Genomic DNA, 7,507 nt, shown 5'->3' with positions numbered 1-7,507 from the left:
TGACGACTCTATTCGCTACACTGCTCCATCGGGATCGGATCAAATTGATACATGGAAGATAACTTATAGAAGGGTCTGAAAAATTCCCAACAATGTTAGAACTGTCAAATTTGCGAAGCAAATTTTTGGTGGTTCCCTCCGCGGGACTCGAACTCGTACCGCTGTGACATCTATGGCAACACCGCCTGCACGAAGTCCAGCGCCCTAGACCACTCGGCTAGCTAGGCTATATAGCCCATATACATTGTAAAACAAATATACCGTTAACCTTTTCAGTGCCACGGAAAATTTTTGAGATTTTACGCTCAGTGCCAAAGCTTGTTTTTTACACTGCCGTCTGGAGTGTTGTGACTTTAATAATGGTATGGCAAGCCAAAGTGGACAAAAATTAATATTTTGTAATATTAGAAAATGTATTTTTAATATTACAAAACCATTTTTTTTTAAATATTATTAAAGATTTTTTAATATTAGAAATTCATTTTGTAATATTAAAAATTCATTTTCTAATATTACAAATTCATTTTCTAATATTACAAATTCCTGATTTGAATTTGTAATATTAGAAAATCTGTCACATTTTTTAATATTACAAAATGATTTTCCAACATTAAAAAATCGCAACTGAATACGACAAATCCATTTTCTAATATTAGAAAAACAATTTCTTCTATTAAAAAATCGTTTTTAATATTAGAAATTCAATTGAATTTTTAATATGAAAAAAGTGTTTTGTGATATAAGAAATCTAATTTGTAATATTAAAAAAAATCATTTTTTAATATTAGAAAATGCTCGTTTTTGTCCCCTTTGGCTTGCCATATATTGGCGTTACGACATAATATGACTTAGAACGTACTTTCCAAGACGACGGTGCGTGAAAATGTCACTATTTTGACAATCTGTGAAGTGCCCTACCTCAGTAGTGAATAAATCGGTTCTACTTTTGTGCTTTTGTGAAGTTGGAAGGAGACTTTACGAATTTCTTCTAACATCATTACATCAATTTTGACCAAGTACATAATTGTTGTTATTAGTAATAAAATTTAAAATAAAAATGCTACACTGTAAAACATTAGTTGATAATTTTAATGACATCATCAAAATATTCAATGACAGTTTCATAAAATTCAAGAACAAAATGACAAAGTGTAGCCGTAACACATAAAAATATTATTTGGATAATTTTACGCAAAATAAAGCGCGAAGGATGTAATTCCTAAAATAAAATATAGAATGTAAAAAATATTCGAAAACATAGGCACTTCGCGCTTCTAAATCTTCTTTTTATTCTACTTCTCGTGAAGTCATAACTTCAGAAACAGTAAAAATTGCTAAAAATTTAATAATGAATAAAAATGATCAAGTGTTGATATATATATAATAGGCTTCATTATTTGCATTGAGATTTGAAACTTTGCATGCATGCATGATACTTTTGCACGGCCGTCGTTAACTATTACGTCATTTATGGTGAAGCCGACAAAAATGTCTTCGGAATCAGAGACAGAATGTCTATCGGAATATGATAGTTTTGACCTTGGAAGTGACTTGGAAACTGTCATTGATATCAGTGACGATGACGATCAACCGGCAGACATCCCTGTTATCAACAGAATGCCTTGATTTAGAGTAATGCCACCAGAAGAAGATGATGATGAACCTGAACAGTTCACAGAAGTAGGACCAAAGAATATGCCGGAGGCAAACAGCAAGCCAATCACCTATTTCTTTTTGATGATGACTATGGCTTTCCTTAGAAGAATTGTTGCAGAAACGAACAGGTACGCATTAAATTGAAATGTTAGTTCGGTTTTTCCCCGTATTTTGCCCTTTAATGTTAGAAACTTAGAACTGCTTCATGATACACCATGCATGTGGTAAACAGATGATCAAAATAGTCCTCGGTGACATCTGTTAAGACGCTACAACCATAGGGTGACTATTCACGATCTTTATCTTGATATACCTTTTGGACGCAGTGTTGTATTTTGAAATGAATATTTCTCTTTGAGCAGTCAAAATGCATTCAGTTAATACACACAGAAAACAATTGCAGCATTTCATATGAAAACAACGGAAGCGGTTAGAAAATATACATTTTTGTACATAAAAAGGCACTCATGTTAACATTTATTACAGTTTTCCTCCCCCGAAATAATAGATAAATAAATAAATTAATAAAACATTCTCTTTTCACACGTAAAGAATACACGTATTATTATACCATATAATTTTATTTTCTTGTTATTCGTGGATTTATTTGTTAATCCTAAACATATGAAATGCATGTGAGAAACATATGTTGATGAGATTATTTTTCAATTCATATAGAAAAATTATGTTGCAATTTTCCATGCGTAATTTAAATGATAATGTACCTTCACAGACGGCATATAACTTTTTTTCTGAAATTGTCGGTTCACTGTATCTGTTCATTTTAGATTCAGCGTCTTACCGGATTGACTTTACATGTTAGTACCCACCGAATATTACACCTTTCAGCCAAAAAGCCATAAAGTATCTCCTTTGACACTAGTCAAAATGGCTAAGTCATAGAATCCACTAGGGTTTTCTATTACAATTTTTAATCACACTAAAGTTTTTATTAAAATTTAAATGCTGATTTCTGGAGGGGTAAGATATATTTTATCCTCCACCGGAAGTGGATGTGTTTGATGATGATTTTTTTTTTTAAATTTATGATCAAAGCACATTCAACAACTTGGCTCTTGTATCTTGGCTTGTCTTTTTCAAAACATATTTTATTCTGGGTTTTAATCTATACTTAATTAGATAAAATGTTCCATATTCGAATATTCTTAAACAGATCCTGCTATCATAAATAGAGATTAATATATTGCAAAATCCGTATTATATGCCGTATCATCCTGAGTTGCAATATCAGCCACAGGGCATCTGGGCCGATGGCTGATATTGATCGAAGGTGATACGGCATATGATACGGGTTTTGATATGTATTATGCGCTTTATGAAATATTTGAACAGGATAGAATAAGAAATTTTATTGTTGAGGCAATAACCATTCCGTTGGTCTAGTTATGACGCACTTCCGGTCGTCTGCAACCCAAAATATGACTGAATTGGAGAATATCCGGCGAAATCAAAAGATATGACACTTATACATTCGTCGATAACGTGAAATACCCCAATACAAGAAGGAAAGAACCAAGTGGCTGCATTATCAATCGTGGCTGATAAATGAAAAATATCTACTAGAATTAGAAAAATTTCAACATTGTCAATGGAACAAAAACAAAATTCATTATGCCTTTTTTTCCAAATATTTGATAAATAGATCATTGATTTCATGGCATATCCATATTGGTCCTGATATCACATCTTTCAAAAACTTGGATTATTCAGCCAATCACAGTGCTCTGACTGCAAAAGCTCTGATATACGATTTTTTGGTCGATCCGATGAAAATGCTGGACCTAGATTCGGTTCCCTGCGGTTATGTAACGTAATGTTTGGTGAGGAAATTCGCGCTAAAATTCATTCAACCGACACAGTCACCTAGCAGTCTCTTTTCTATTTTTTCTGATGTACCAATTAGTTATAAAATACATATATCGCTGTGATAAGAAACAATATCAATAGTGATTATTTATAAGGTCGTACCGCATCATATTGAATTGGCACCAGAGAAGATAAAGGCTTAAAATCCATTATATTGATATTGAAAATGTTTAAAAATATTGTCTTCAATTTGAATAAAAAATCAATTTGCACTGTCGACACAATCGATCTGTGACGTACAAAGCGGAACTTGATGAGAAGCGAGATGGCGCATGTTATTGGATACCGTTATTGACTGGTGCTAATGGCTGCGGATACAAACATCACAAAATGAATCAAGAAATTGTATTGTGTTTTGTATTCATCATATCATTATCTTGGACGTATGCACAAACAGAATTACAATACTGTTCATTTTTTAACAATAGAGCGCCAAAACCACAACCAAGCTTGAAGAATTGTTCTTGGTTTCGTGAGAATTCCTGCTGCATGCAAGAAGAAATTGATGCAACTTTTGGAAGAGTTAAGCCGCTAGTAGGAGCCTCCCCGGCCTGCCAGAGGTATACGAATTATTTGATGTGCTATATATGCGCACCATTTCAAAATCAATTTTATTTTCGTGAGAAACTAACTGTATGTGAAGGATTCTGTGATTCGTGGTATCGTGCGTGTGGATCAGCGATATTAAAAGGTTCTATAATTAGCTCATTGTATACAAATGGTTACGCTTTCTGCAAGAGTCGGAGTTTTCTTGTGAAAAGAGACGAGGAGTGTTTCTATGTCGATAGTTCATTAGAAAGAACAAGCTCAGGAAATATTCTTCTAATAAGACCTTTATTGATTATTGGGTTAAGTTTTCTTAGTAAATATTTACTTATTCTGACGTTAACGTGAACTACTTATGGTACCCATTGTAATTCAATCGTATAGCAATATATGGATCCCGGAATGTAAAAAACAAGTGAAGTGTTCAAAATCAATTGAAACAACGATTAACTTTTGACGAAGAAAGTTTACTCACATGTTTGTTTTTATTTTGTGTGTTTTTTATGCAAAATGATACACCATCAACATCTAATATTGTCTCTGTAATTTTTTATTTATCATATTACAGGTCGCCATAGATGTTTCAGATTTATTTCTCTAAGGAAATCTTTTACTGTTTTTATTTAAATTAAAGTTTAGTTGTTAAATGATCAGTTATTTGTTATCCTCACTATAGCTCTAAATATTTATAGACGCAGAACAAACGATAATAATGAATATTTCGATAGAATAAGGCATGAACTGAGCTTTTTAGCATGGTTTTTTGACGTGTGGAGAACACCGTCCCTACCAATATACACTGCCCAGTATGTGGTACATGAATACGATTTTCTCTCCTTTCCAATTTTTTAAGATGTTTACTCTGAATTTTGTGACCATCTTTTTCTTCTACAAAAATGACTTACAGTCAACTGTTTCTCCTTTTTAAATACTAGAAAAGGATATACGGTATCCGAAACTTTACCATCTTTTTGGAATTGTCGAAACATTTTGACGTTTATGCTAATTAAAGGGTACACGTAATCAAGGGACCAAGATTCGAGCGGAAATCAGAAGAATATATTCCAAGGACAAAGACTAGACAAAGAAAATAGGCACACACAACAAAAGACTGGAAATAACAAAAATAACACGTACAGAGAAATTAAAGCAAATGAGTAACCCGGACCCCACTTCAAAATTGGAAGCATTGACCAGGTGCACCGGAAGGGCAAGCGTCCTCTGCTTTTCTAAAAACACCCGCCGTGTTATTCATAAAATTCACGTCCGGGGTAGGTGCGATGAACAAACCAGTTCTCATGGTGCAGATGAATATACCATAACGATTCATTAGTTCATGGTGACGAATTTAGGTTTAAGCACGGTTTCATTTATCGGACAATTCACTTATAAAACATTATGTTAGTGAGTGAATGACCATCGACTTAACACGTAGATAAATTCGATCTGAAATATAAAAAAACAGTGATTAATTAATCCTCCCAGTTGCACGTGTTGTCGTGCTAGGTATACGTTGATACTGGTCAGCAACCAAAATCGTTTAGACAAGCTAAGGCCGTGGGACGTCAGAGCTTGTCCCATATATAAAAAAACACTGGATTTTGCGTACCAATTTTATTATTATATTACGCGGTTCGAGACTGTAATTTACTACTTCACTGGCTCTTGAAAAGTTTAAACTGTATGTAATGAAAGTTTGTAATATCAACGGTATCATGTATATGTTTTTTTCTAAAGTAATTGGTGTTTTTAGAGTAGAAATTAAAAAAATAACAATATATTGTGATCTTGAACTTAGGAAACTCAAGTATTGTGAGATATTGTAAAACAAATTAGTGTGCAAATTTCATAGAGAGTAAAAAACATGTCAATAGTGTTGATTTCTCTCTCATTCCATATAGCCAAAAATGGTAGTCACATGAAACAAGTTGATATTGGACAACAACTGAAATAGATATAATAGTGTATGTCCCATGTATAAAAAATAAAATCACAAATAAATCGGATTCACAGATAAATCCACAACCAAATTTAAAATCAATCCATCCATTCACAGAGAGCCTAGATAATTGCGACAAAATTCGGGTGAAGGTGATTCAAATATACCGTCCATTCCCTGAATGAGATTATGATATTTTAAGTGACATTGGGACCGACAGTGACAGGTTGTTAGTTTCAGCATTCGAAAAAAAATATATTAGGAACTACATGTACTATTGGAATGAAGGAAGAAAAAAACTTCACACTTTTACTTGGCTTTATTGTTTGTCCATATTTGTTTACGGTAGCTATATGTACATGAATTTCATCGAGTATAGGCTAGCTGTAGTCTAAGGTGAACATCCTATGAGACGTACATGTTTATATATGCAAATTAACTAGTAATTATTGACCCGAAACGATCAAAACGAAAAGGAGAACAATCTGAAAATTTACTAGTGTAATGGAATATAATACAATAATGTAGTTGATTCAATCACCTAAACGTTTTTATAATCTGTGTGAAATACCATTTTATGATTATTCTTAGTCCCTATTACATTTTAGTTTTTCTTCCGTCTCTACAGGATAGACAACGGAAACAACTACCGATAGTTTTCCATGGGTTAGGACAACTGCAGTCTGCTGGTTCTATAACTTCAACACACTGTTTTGTTTCTGTTGTCACTATATTTCCGTCAACACCTCTATCCCTGTAAGACGAAGAAAGAATCCAGCACCGTGATCGTCGGGGCCTATCAGTTTTCTGCGCCATTAATTCTGTTGTGTCTGAGGCAGTACGTGTCCCTTTGTCGTCTATTCGTGCAGTGGCTTTTAAATTGGTCGATTCTCTCAGGTTTGACTTTAAATGAATGGGCACTAAAGACCGAGCTACAACCCATTTATGAAACTCTGATTTTCTATAATCATTTGCGTTTCTCTGGGATAGGTAAAATGCATGATTTGGCCTATGGTAGAAATCGTAGAAATTCGAAGTATTGACTGACTTAGATTCGTCAAGAGCAAACCACTTTGACATCACATCGATACAAGCCCATTCCTTCTCAGCCTCAGTATCCATAGTTCTGTATATATCAGAATCGCTGAGTGACACTTTAACGTGACGTTCCATGATTTTCTTCGACATGATCACTCACGGTTGCTATAGGCAAACTTGATCACGTCACTGTGTGGACAATGACGTTATACCATTCATTTCCCAAGCTCCACGCAGCGTTTTCCCTCTTACTATAGTAGAATGAATTTCGAACGTCAGACGCTGCTTCGTAGCTTGTTTATTTTCACTCATCATCGAAACTTTTTCAAAGTATGACCGAGTTGCTCCGAATGATCTCTGATTGAAGTATTAACAAGTTAGGCTAATGACACGAAATGTACAAGTCGATATTGGTAGCGACAAACTTTCGTTTGTACTACA

Source organism: Perna viridis, chromosome 4 (genome assembly GCF_037379345.1).
Source record: "Perna viridis isolate PV_CMFRI_1.1 ecotype Kerala chromosome 4, ASM3737934v1, whole genome shotgun sequence".
Lineage (NCBI taxonomy): Eukaryota > Metazoa > Mollusca > Bivalvia > Mytilida > Mytilidae > Perna > Perna viridis.
The sequence above is the reverse complement of the archived record's forward strand: the minus strand, read 5'-3'. Positions refer to the sequence as shown.